This window comes from Octopus bimaculoides, chromosome 16 (genome assembly GCF_001194135.2).
Source record: "Octopus bimaculoides isolate UCB-OBI-ISO-001 chromosome 16, ASM119413v2, whole genome shotgun sequence".
Classification (NCBI taxonomy): Eukaryota; Metazoa; Mollusca; class Cephalopoda; order Octopoda; family Octopodidae; genus Octopus; species Octopus bimaculoides.
Genome location: NC_068996.1, coordinates 45,751,691 through 45,764,031, shown reverse-complemented (window position 1 = coordinate 45,764,031; position 12,341 = coordinate 45,751,691). Strand labels below are relative to the sequence as shown.

Below are 12,341 nucleotides of genomic sequence, written 5' to 3'. Positions count from 1 at the left end.
ACCACCATCACTCTTACTACCACTACTACTACTACTACCACTACTACTACTATAAGTACTACCACTACTAGTATTAGTTCTACTACTACTACTATTAGTTCTACTACTACTTCTACTACTATTATCACCACCACCCTCCATCACTACTACCACCATCACCACTACCACCATCACCACCATCACCACTACCACCACCACCATCACTACTACTACTACTACTACTACTACCACCACCATCATCAGTACTACTACTACCACTACCACCACCACCATCACTACTACTACTACTACTACCATCACCATCATCAGTACTACTACTACCACTACCACCACCACCATCACTACTACTACTACTACCACCACCACCATCATCATCAGTACTACTGCTGCTACTACTAATACTACTACTACTACTACTACTACTACTACTACTACTACTACACATCCTCAATTTCTTATTTTTCCTTTCCACAACCAACCCTTTTTGCTCGTCCTTATTTTGTGTTTTTTCCTCCCCGATATCGGGATCCTCACATTTCCCCGGATAATATCACACTTGACAACAAAGTCAATAGATAATGCTTTTAAATGCTTTCCATTTTATGGGGTTTTCTATTTTTTCTTTTTCTGTGTGTTTTTTTTTGTTTGTTTTTTTTTATACTAAAAGACAACAAAAAAATTCCTTTATATTATTTCTTTTACTTTCTTTTCTACCTAAAACAGATGTTAAAACAACCGGCAGAATAATTCGTACCCCCACAACACATACACACACACATTTTACCTGTAACGACACAACAGTTTCTCTCCTTACCTAATCCCGTTTTCATTTATTTATTTGCTACACAGGTAAGCTTGCATGTATGTGTATGTGCGTATATATATATATATATATATATATATGTATGTGTGTGTGTGTGTATGTATGTATGTATGTATGTATGTATGTGTGTGTGTGTGTACGTATGTGTTTATCGATCCAATTCTCTCGCACTGAATGTTGTTCTTTTCTGACACTGTCGCATTCTATGCGGCACCAGCTAGGCAGTCAGTCAGCCTGCTAACCAGCCGACCAACCAGCCAACCAGCAAATGCAAGCTACGCTTGCATTATGCTCCCTCATCACAAAGACTTTTCTACTTGCAGGGTTTGTTAGCTTTTACAGTTCGTGAGACAAGGGAGCCTTCATGTGAACACTCAATCTGTGCTAAAAGTAGCAACCAACTCACCCCTCAAATGATAATATCAGCCTAAAAATGGCGGAAGGCTAACATATATTTTTATAGATGCAGTACAGAATTTTGTCAGTGAACAGGTCGCGGTTTCAAAGCGACGAAAATATTTTGGCAAATTAAATTTAAATGTTGAAGTGAATCTAACAGTTTTTGTGTGTTTCTTAAACGGCTTATAAACACCTTCCACGCTGCAATTGTTTTTGTTTCAGCATACCTGATCTCAGATCAGGTCACTTGCTATGCAAGTACATCTCCGTCCGTTATATATATATAATGACGAAGCAGTCACTGTTGATAGATCAGTACCCTCCAGGGATTGACCAACAATTTTCTGGTCATCATACTTTTTAGCTTATGTGTGTTTTGCTTTCCCTGCGCGCGCACACTTTGGGAGAATTGTGAATTCGCAAATGTTTTATTTGCCGTTATTTATAAATTCAATTGTTCATATGTCATTAATTCATAACTCACTAATTTACGAAATTTGTTATCCAACCTAATTTATTCATACTGCTAATGGGTGATACGTCAGCATAACCAGAGTGAGCAGGTTGGAAAAAGAGCAATCTAGCCAAATCGTTGGAGTTTTGGACCAAGATAATGTTGTTTTTTTTATTACATATTTCCTATCGATGTATTAGCTAACTTCCTTCTTGTAAAGATGGTGGCCTAACGCCGAAATTTGAGATGATTATTCGTCGCAGAGTCGGTAGAGCATCGGGGGAGGAAAATGCTTTGTGATATTTATCCCGACTCTTTATGTTCTGATATAAAAAAAAAAGGAAAAAAGTAGTAATTAGGCGTAGGAGTGGCTGTGTGGTAAGTAGCTTGCTTACCAACCACATGGTTCCGGGTTCAGTCCAACTGCGTGGCACTTTGGGCAAGTGTCTTCTACTATAGCCTCGGGCCGACCAAAGCCTTGTGAGTGGATTTGGTAGACGGAAACAGAAAGAAGCCCGTCGTATATATGTATATACATACGCTTTGAATTCAAATTCCGCTGGGGTGGACTTTGCCTTTCATCCTTTTGGGGGTCGATAAGTTAAGTACCAGTGAAAAACTGGGGCGGGAGGAGGCGATGTAATCGACATTTCCCCCTCTCACAAAATGGCTGCCTTTGTGGCAAAATTTGAAACTATTTTTGTAATTCTGTAGATGGCAGAATCGTTAGCACACTGGGCGAAATGCTTAACGGTATTTCGTCTGTCACTACATTCTGAGTTCAAATCCCACCGAGGTCGACTTTACCTTTCATCCTTCGGGTTCGATAAGATAAGTACCAGTTGAGTACTAGGGTTCAATGTAATCGACTTGTCTCCTCCCCCCAAATTTCAGGCCTTGTGCCTATAATAGAATTATTATTATTATTATTATTATTATTATGACACCGAGGCAGAGGAATCGTTAGCGTGCCGGAAAAAATGCTTAGCGGCATTTCGTCCGTCTTTATGTTCTTAGTTCGAATTCCGCCGAGGTCGACTTTACCTTTCATGGTCGATAAATTAAGTACCAGTGAAATACTGAGGTCGTTGTAACCGACTAGTCTCCTTCCACCAAATATGAGGCATTGTGCTTTTAGTAGAAAGGATTATTATTATTATTAGTAGTAGAAGTAGTAGTAGTAGCAGCTGCAGCGATATGCAGTTTTAGGCAAATCTTGATCGAAGCGAACTTTGATCGAAAATGTCCAAATAATAGCTTCTTTGCCCGTTCAAGACTACGTTATCTAATGATTGCTAGCGCTCTATTTACTCGTTTTCTAACAAACGTTTCGGTAGTCAAAAGGAAAAATTACAAAAACAAACAAAAAGATTATGTTGATTCAATTAACACAGCCCCCATACTATGTTTTTTCTTTTTGTACCGGATAAAAAGAAATCAATCGATTGTAATGCTCTATACGAGAGCTTAAAAAAGGGAAGTTTTAGTATCATTGAACCTTCTAGAAATAGCAACGAAATCTCTCAGCACGGTATCACCGTAAAATAAATACACACAAAAAATGGACACATTGAATAATGTAGTTAGACACAAAGTAATTAGAAAAAGGAAACAAAAAAAAAAAACCTTCAATGGGACGGTGACAGCTGGAATAAGTTTGGACAGAGGTCAGCTACATCAGGGTTGGATGGGACTAAACAACATTATGTTCTGTACTGATATTTATATTATCGATCGGGAAAATATCGATTATCACCGTGTTTAAATTCAGAACTTTAAAAATTACTTAAAAATTAAATAATTAACGATTGACGTTTCTAGCAAGCCGTTTCTCAAATTTTAGAAAATATTGCTTATAAAGTACAAGCGGAGGGATATGGTAGGGGTGAGAGAAATAAATTCCAAAAATTGATGTTAATTTGAGGGAAACATTCAAAAGTTTAAAAAAAAACACTAGTGTTGAATTTTATTTTTTGTTGTTTTTATTCTGCGGTAATATCGATATTTTTACTGGTATCATTTACTGATAAATGTCAGGTAGAGGTTGATGATCGATAGATTTGCAGTTTTGCTTTTTTAGATTGCTTTATTCTTTTTATGTATATTCGATTGCCTATATTTATATGAATATATTTTCATGATTCAAAACTGTTCAGTTCGTTTGACTCTACGTTTGAAACAGCTTGTCGTTTTTAAAAAAAAATTATATGTAATTAAAACGTACTAATAAGGGAGGCATGCTAGTAATAACAGCGAAATATTTCTGATATCATACGCAAAGGACATTAAGTAGTTATATCTCTGATAATAAGACATTAAAAAACTCTGATCACCATAACAATGCTTTGATCAAAAGTCTATCTTCACTGAAGCTTAACTGAGTCTAACAATAATTAAAAAATAGGAATCTTCGGCAACCGCTTCTCTCGTGCCAACAGTGTTACCCAGATATACGATAGATCAGATAGTTGTGTGGTTAAGAAGCGCGTTTGCCGTCACATGGTTTTGGGTCTGGTTCCACTGCGCATCACCTTGGGCAAATGTCTTCTACTGTAGCCACGGACCGGCCAGTGGCATACCTTGTGAGTGGATACAGAGGAACTGAAAGAAATCCGTCGTTTGTGTCTGTGCACACACACACACACACACACACACACACACACACACACACACGATGTATTTGACTAAAACCTTCAAAGCAGTGCACCAGCATGGTCGCAGGCAAATGAAAGAAACACACACACACACACACACACACACATATATATACACATTGTTGGTATGGCTGTGGAATAGTATTATAACACATCCTTTTGATATATATACATATATATACACATACATGTATATAGTTTTTATCTTTTGCAGGTTTCAGCTAGAGGCTGAGGTTGAGGCCATGCTGGTGCACCGCCATTACTGCATCCGGGAATTTTTCTAGTATTGCTTCTGGTGAAGTAGCGAGTTGCAAGTTGCCGCTCTTCTTTGTGCCTCCTGCCACGGTGTGGGTTCTTCCGGTATTGCAGATAAAAACTGTCCAGATGTTTTTTGAAAACTTCTATGTCCACACCTCACAAATCTCTGATGTTCTGTAGCAGGGTATTAAAAAGTTATGGTCCTTTGAATCCCAAGCTATTACAAGGTTGGGTTCGTATCCTCAATAGAGAAGATGGGACCTTTGGTACTGTGCAGTGCTGTCCAGTTCTGGGATTATTGGTAGATTTCCATTCCGAAATTTGGAACTAGACCCTCCATTATTTTCCATATGTATAGCACTGCATCTCTCTCACGATTCCTCCCCAGGGAGTAGAGTCCTAGTTCCCAGAACCTTTCCCAGTAGCCCATGTATTTTGCTGAATAACGTCTTTGTGTAGTGGTGTATGATCGCTTCTAGTTCAGCAATTAGTTTTATGCTCTGTGGAGACCACAGCTGGGAGTAGTAATCCAGAAGACTGAGGACAAAGGTTCTCCAAAGCAGAAGCATTGCGTCTCTGTTCCTGGTCCTGAAGGGTCTAAAGATCTAACCTGCTACCCGCATGCATGATGTTGTCATCTAAGCAATGTGCACATTGGATGTTGCATCGTTGCTCATGTGAATTCCAAGATCGCGCACCAACTAACTCTGGGAGTACATTGTCAGCTGGTCACGTGTACTTCAGTTGTAGTTTGTTTGTGGGATGATAGCGGTGTGCTTGAAATTTTGCGGCGTTGAACTGCATATTATTCTCATCTGCCCACTTATTTATTGCGTTCTGGTCATTCTGCAGTCTTAGGATATCAGTAGAACCCTTGACCGCCTGCGATACTTTTGTATTGCCGGCGTAGCTAGTAAGTGTCGCTGACCCTATGGCTGAGGGCATGTCCGTCAGGGCTGAGAGCATGCCCGAGAGAGGACATGTATATATATATATATATATATATACATATATATACACACATATATATATACACATACATGCATATACACACACACACACACACACATATATATATATATATATATATATATACACACACATACATACATACATACATATATATACACACACACATTAACCCATACTCATACATATACACGCACATTAACACATACATACATATAGCAGTTGCAGTGCGTTAATCTTCCCACATTTTTTAATCAGTTCATCAATAAAGCATTGTTATTGAGAGTTAATTCATAAAGTCAGTTATGTGTAACTCGGAGATTCTCTCTCTCTCTCTCCCTCTCCCTCTCCCTCTCTCTCATAAAGCACAACTTCACTAGAAAACTGTGGTTGACATGATTACATGTACGGAAAGTGACATAGAATGCACATTTACAAAAGAATAATACTATTTGCGATAATAGATACAACACTGCATAGTAATCGGTAAACTCGCTGAGCATACTTCAGATTTGCAGGTTAAAGGGTTATCTGTATTAGCAAACATCTACAACACACGTGCTCACGTACCTCACGGGCTCCGTTAAAGGAAAAAAAAAAATATTAAAAAAAAAAAAGTGTAGAAAAAGTAACAAAACAAACGTGGATATATTTTTCATTCGCTTTATAATTGCGAAAGCTTGAATGAGCAAAATAGGCGGATGTGGGGAATTCTGTGTAGTAAAATGAAAGCTGAAAGTTTTTTGCGGAAGCTCAACTTTTTACTAAACTGAAGAGGGCTTCTGGGTAAACTTACATCGTTTGTATTATTTTAGTGCGCTTATAAGGCGGTGGGCTGGAAGAAACGTTAGATTGCCGAGCGAAATATTTAGTGGCATTTCGTCTGTCTTTACGTTCTGAGTTCAAATTCAGCCGAGGTCGACTTTGCCTTTCATCCTTTCGGACTCGATAAATTAAGTACCAGTTGCGTACTGGGGTCGATCTAATCGGCTTCCCCACCCACCCACAAAATTTCGGGCCTTGTGCCTAGAGAAGAAAAGATTATTTTAGTTAAATGATTCATTACATTGAATATAATGAATTATTCCTTATTTGTTTTATATCTGTCTAAAAACGTAAGGGAAACTGACTAAGGCTACATCTTTGCAGTAGTAGTAGTAGTAGTAATAGTAGTAGTAGTAGTAATACTTTCCGCTTTACTAAAATATATTTACCTCACTTTAATACTTATTACTTCTTTCTAAAATATCTTTATTCTTGTAGAGTTCATGATAATGATGCCTTTGCCAGTCTTTGTGTTTAAAGCATCCCGTTTAATATCTTACTTCATCTGGTATTTCCAGCATCTCGATGACTATCCTCGATGGTTCTGCTACTTTCTTTTCTTTTTTTTTTTTTCGTTCCTTGATCCCCCTATTGGGTCAGTAAATCAGATCGATCGATAATGATATCAGGGAATCCTCTCCACTTCCACCGTATTCTCATGCAACAAATGTCCGTAGTATCGTGTCAATAATTCGTTCCAGCTTCCCTGGAGGTAAGCGCGGTGCTATCATTCCGTATACACTTGTCGCCAACATCGATTGAGCGACCCTGCTTTACACTGGATGCATTGCCGATATCCTACGTCATGCGGTGCTCTGGATTGTGTCACAAGCCACTAATTCACGGTTTTTCTCTTTGCATGAAATACTTGGCATATTGCTTCTCTAACTATCTGACAATGTTACTTGTTTCGCCCCTTTCTTTTACTCATTTTGGACCCTTGTATTAGCTTTTGGACCCTTGTATTAGCTTTTGGACCCTTGTATTAGCTTTTATAAACTATTCGAATGAATTAAACCTTCTTCCTGACTGGAACTTGAATCTTGCTCTATCCACAAGCTCACTATGAGATTCTGTAGCTCACAGTAAGTTGTTTCGCAACATGCCCAGTTGTCCCTTTTGTCACTATCTTTTCTTCCTTATGAGTATTCCGGAATGCTTCTTGGAAGTTACTCGAGATAGTAGGATCATTTCGCTTCCATATCTTCCTTCAGTATCTTGGTTTTCTGTTCGAGTCAAACAAACATTTATTCTTAGCTCGCTAATTGCCAATCTATGTTGTGTGTTTCATTTCTCGAGTAATAAATATTTTAGCATTTGTTATTAGCTGTATATTAATTGTTTCTGATTTAAGGATAAAGCCTTCAATAGCGAGAGTAGGTTTAGCCGATGCCATCGATCTCCAGTACTTGACTAGTACTTTATTTTCCGACCTTAAAAAGCGAAAATGACTTAGGCGGAATTTGAACACAGAACGTAAAGAGCCTGGAACGATACAGCAAAGCGTGTTCACCGTAATTCTCTTTATTCGTATTGCCATGCACAGAACAGCCATCCTGCTATTTTCCAACGAGTTCGTTAAAGTCACCAAACTTTAACAACGAGAATACCACTTTCAATGAAGTCTATTATGTTGTTTTTTTTAGTTGTTTACACACTTTATGTGATTGTGGAGAAAGACAGAGAAAGAGAGAGAGAGAGAGAGAGAGAAAGAGAGATACTGCATAAGCATCCATTTAATCTGTCTGCATTGAACGTTTTATTCTATAATATTACGTACAAAATATACATATACATACATAGATATGAGAGAGAGAGGCTGTTTATAACTATCTATCTATCTATCTATCCATCCATCTATCTGTCTGTCTATCCATCCATCTATCCATTTATCCATCCATCTATCTATCTATCCATCCATCTATCCATTTATCCATCCATCTATCTATCCATCCATCTATCCATTTATCCATCCATCTATCCATCCATCTATCTATCCATCCATCTATCCATTTATCCATCTATCTATCTATCTATCTATCCATCCATCTATCTGTCTGTCTATCCATCCATCTATCTATCTATCCATCCATCTATCCATCCATCCATCCATCCATCTATCTATCCATCCATCCATCTATCATCTCATATGACACTATCATTTCTTGTTCCGCTGTCCCGTCTTTTATTGCCTTGAGAAGCGGAAACACTATACTGAGCAACAAAAGTGATTTTTTTTTTAAGTACATATAATATATATTAGTCGTATCAAATAAACTCAAATATTTACGAGAATTCCTCGAATACTAAGTAGGGATTTAAGGTAGCTTTAATTTCAGAAATAAAAAAATAAAATAGAAAACGAAAAGCGTCAAGTAGATAAATCGGGGGTATAGTGTTTATAATAACAGGATGTTGTTGATCGAGTTGTATTATATTGTTGGAATGTCAGTGTAACAGATTCCTTTTAAGTTCTAAAATGATCTAATGAAGATACGTATGCCTGGTATTTAAGGATGAAACAGAAAACAATGTCCACACAAGTATTTTCTTAAAATAATAATAATAATGATAATAATAATAATAATAAAGATTTCGTCTCTTTGTACTTTCCTAATGTACAATGCGGTTATTACGGTTGGTTGTCCAGAAATAATTACAAAAAAACAAAAACAAAAAGGTGGAAAGGTCTACCTTAGATACTATTGTAAAAAGAAAAGCATAATGATAATTTTGGCTCTGAAATTTCTTTCTTAGGGCCCATTGCGATTGGTTGTTTGTTAAGAAATAACTACCGTATTTCAACATGTATAAGGAACCCCCTAATCTTTTGCGCTTAAAATTTGTTAAAAGGTTTTGTAAGGGATTATAATATTATCCGTGGATAAGAAACTCCCATATTTTTTAACTTAAGTTTTGACAAAAAAAAAAAAAAAAGGGTTCCTTATACACGTTAAAATACGGTTTATAAATAAAGTGGAGGGGGTCTACCTTACCAGATACTATTATAAAAATAATTGGAGGAAGAATAAAAGAGGAAGCAAGAAATAAATAATGGTATAAATAAAAAAAGAGAAAATTTATCTTAGTTTTTGTATACGCGTTGTACTTTTATGTTTTCTTTCTCGCTCACGAATTCATCTTTATATGTAAAGTCTTAGCAGGCCCAGAAGTAATCGAACGTTACTACCGATGGTTGGCCTTTGCAAGTGAGTCATAGCAATAAATGAATGCTTTTCAGAATGGTTTTCGTGACCACTGTCTCTTGCTTATTACCATCATTGACGTGGAACTGATTGTTACAAATTCGGTAAATAATCCTTTCTAATATAGGCACAAGGCCTGAAATTCCGGGGGAGGGGCTAAGTTGATTACATCGACCCCAGTATTCAACTGGTACTTAATTTATCGATCCCCGAAAGGATGAAAAGCAAAGTCGACCTCGGCGGAATTTGAACTCAGAACATAAAGACAGACGAATAAATTTGGTATTGGTTTAACTGACTGATGACCTCGGAAACACAAGTCAACGAAGGAGTTCTTGTCATGGCAGCTAAATCTCAAATCACGAGATACTGTTTTGAAAGGAAGAGCACAAATACTAACGTGTTTTATTTATTTATTTTTTTTACATTTAATAAAGTAAATTTGGGTGGCTGGAATGCGTTTGACCCTGTTTGCAAGTAGTTTTACAACTTGCAGAGGTGCACAAAAGTACAGAATATTTCCTGGGAGTTTGAAACTGGGAACTTCTTAAAAAGAAGCAGAAAAGTAAGGCTTCGCGAATTTGAAATAATAATAGAATATGATGACAGTCAAAGTGGTTAGAACTTTTCTTCTAATCAAGTATAGTCATAAGAACGCAATATATCCCGTACTGCAAATTTCTACGGAGTAATGGTACAAAGCCTCTGCTGTTTGTAGCTTAGAGTTTAGGAGCAATAATGTCCAAGAAAGCATCGTCAGTGGTTTGAAAAACTAGTGCTTCGGCTAGTATCTTTTTTTTTTCTTTGCGTCTGTCACATCTGAATTAGCTGCGTCAAAATACATAAAATATATCTATTTTTCCTTTAAGCAAACATTTCATTTATTAGCTTTAATATGTTAAATCTTTCCAAATGCAAATGTAATTGGAATCCTGAAAATTTATATGCAGTCATTATCGTTAATGACATATGGAAAGAGCCATCAACGTCACAGATTACTACAATTTTTAAAAGAAATGTAACAAATAATTTCTATCGTTTTCTATACCTAACATATTATTTCGCCAAACAAAGAATGAACATTAAGATATAACATTAAATTTTCGGATGTTTTATATTGGAGCACAAATTAAGATGGCTTTTAAAACGGAATGGTGCTTTCAATGCATTTTACTACAAAGGACTACACACGTACAGCTGGTGCAGTGTGCATTAATAACACTAAAGTTTTGTAAGTATCCTAATACTTTCATCTACTCAAAAATTTGCGGCGAATCTAAGGGCCAAATGCATCGCTCCGGTGTATCACTATACAATGAGTAAAATCTGGTTTATAGACGAGACCCTTCTAGCGTAGACACAAGCAAACTGCTTAGTGTTTTCTTGCGTTTCGTTATTATGGGATCTATTTTCCCTCTTCTCATTCATGGTCTTCTTCGTTCATCACACATTTCCTTTCGCATTGCTCTTCCAGCTTTCATAATCATTATCTCCGACCTTCACTGATATTTCATTCTTCCTTTTGTTACTTTCTCATTCTTTCCATCTTAGCATTCCCACCTTCCCTTCCCATTATTTTCTATTTTACTTCCACCCTTACATTACAAGCTCGCCTTTCATACCACCTCCCTATTATCCTCCCATACTCACTCCCACTCACGTACATATTCACCACCCTCTTCATTCTTGTTGTTTATCGTTCATACATAGTACCCAATTACAACCCTATAATAATCAAAAATATGTGACCCTAAAGAACCTCCATGAAGGAAATCAAATTGGGAGCAGTTATACTTTCTTTAGCTTCAGTCGTCAGCCCACCGACCCCACACTTTAGTGAACTTTGACACAGAATACAGTGTCATTACAGATGTTGTCGAGTGCTTACACAAAAAAGATAAAGCATTATTTGCTCTACTACTACTGCTTTTACCTGCTTCCGCACTTATATTTACAATTACATACACACTTGGTTGTTTGTTGGTTAAATTAAATCTCTCGTCTATAAATATATGTGAATGTTTGCGAGAGACAGGTAGAGACAGAAAGAGCTAATTTCTTACACGCTCTCAAGTCCAATCATTGACAGAAGAAATTTGATTAAGAGATGTTCATGCCTTTTACTTGAACGGTAGGGATCAAAAAACTAAATAGCTTTCTCGGGGAAACGATGGCAGGTGATAGACTCTGATCACCAGGAACTGGCATCAATAATGAAATATATTTATTTCTTCGTAATTGAAGTTTTTCATATCCACAAAGATGCACATACGTGCAAATGTACACGAAATCTAAAAATTAACGTTAAACACAATATGTGATTTTTGCTCGATGTCTGCTGATCAAAAGATAATATAGTTTCAAGTGCGAAGAGTAAAAGATAGAACATTGTCATAGTCTAGAAGAAATAGAAGTAAAGCTAGAGATAACTGGCTGTATAGATAGATAAAGATACAGAGACAGAGAAACAGACAGAAAGCAAAAAACTGGAGATAGATGGTACAGTTGTACGAAAAGCTAAAATCAAGCATAAATGATGTTTTGATTTCTCAGCTCATAACATCCGATGATGTTTACAGAAAGTTTCAAGAATTTACAAAATGCTCCTGTTATGGCTATTAATCAAACAGTAAAAAAAAAAAAAAAAATCAAATTCGAGATCTGAAAGGTTTAAATTTACAAAACTTCACCTGAATCGTTCAACCTGTAGTTTACGCTGAAACCAGGTAAAAGAAAGAATATATATATATATA

The 12,341-nt window shown here is 36.7% G+C and overlaps 1 protein-coding gene across 1 annotated transcript in view; it reads right to left on the bottom strand.

Moving 5' to 3' along the window:
- The window catches only part of LOC106875212 (formin-J), a 190,854-nt gene that overhangs the window by 102,312 nt on the left and 76,201 nt on the right, over nt 1-12,341 (bottom strand). The window lies entirely within an intron of this gene.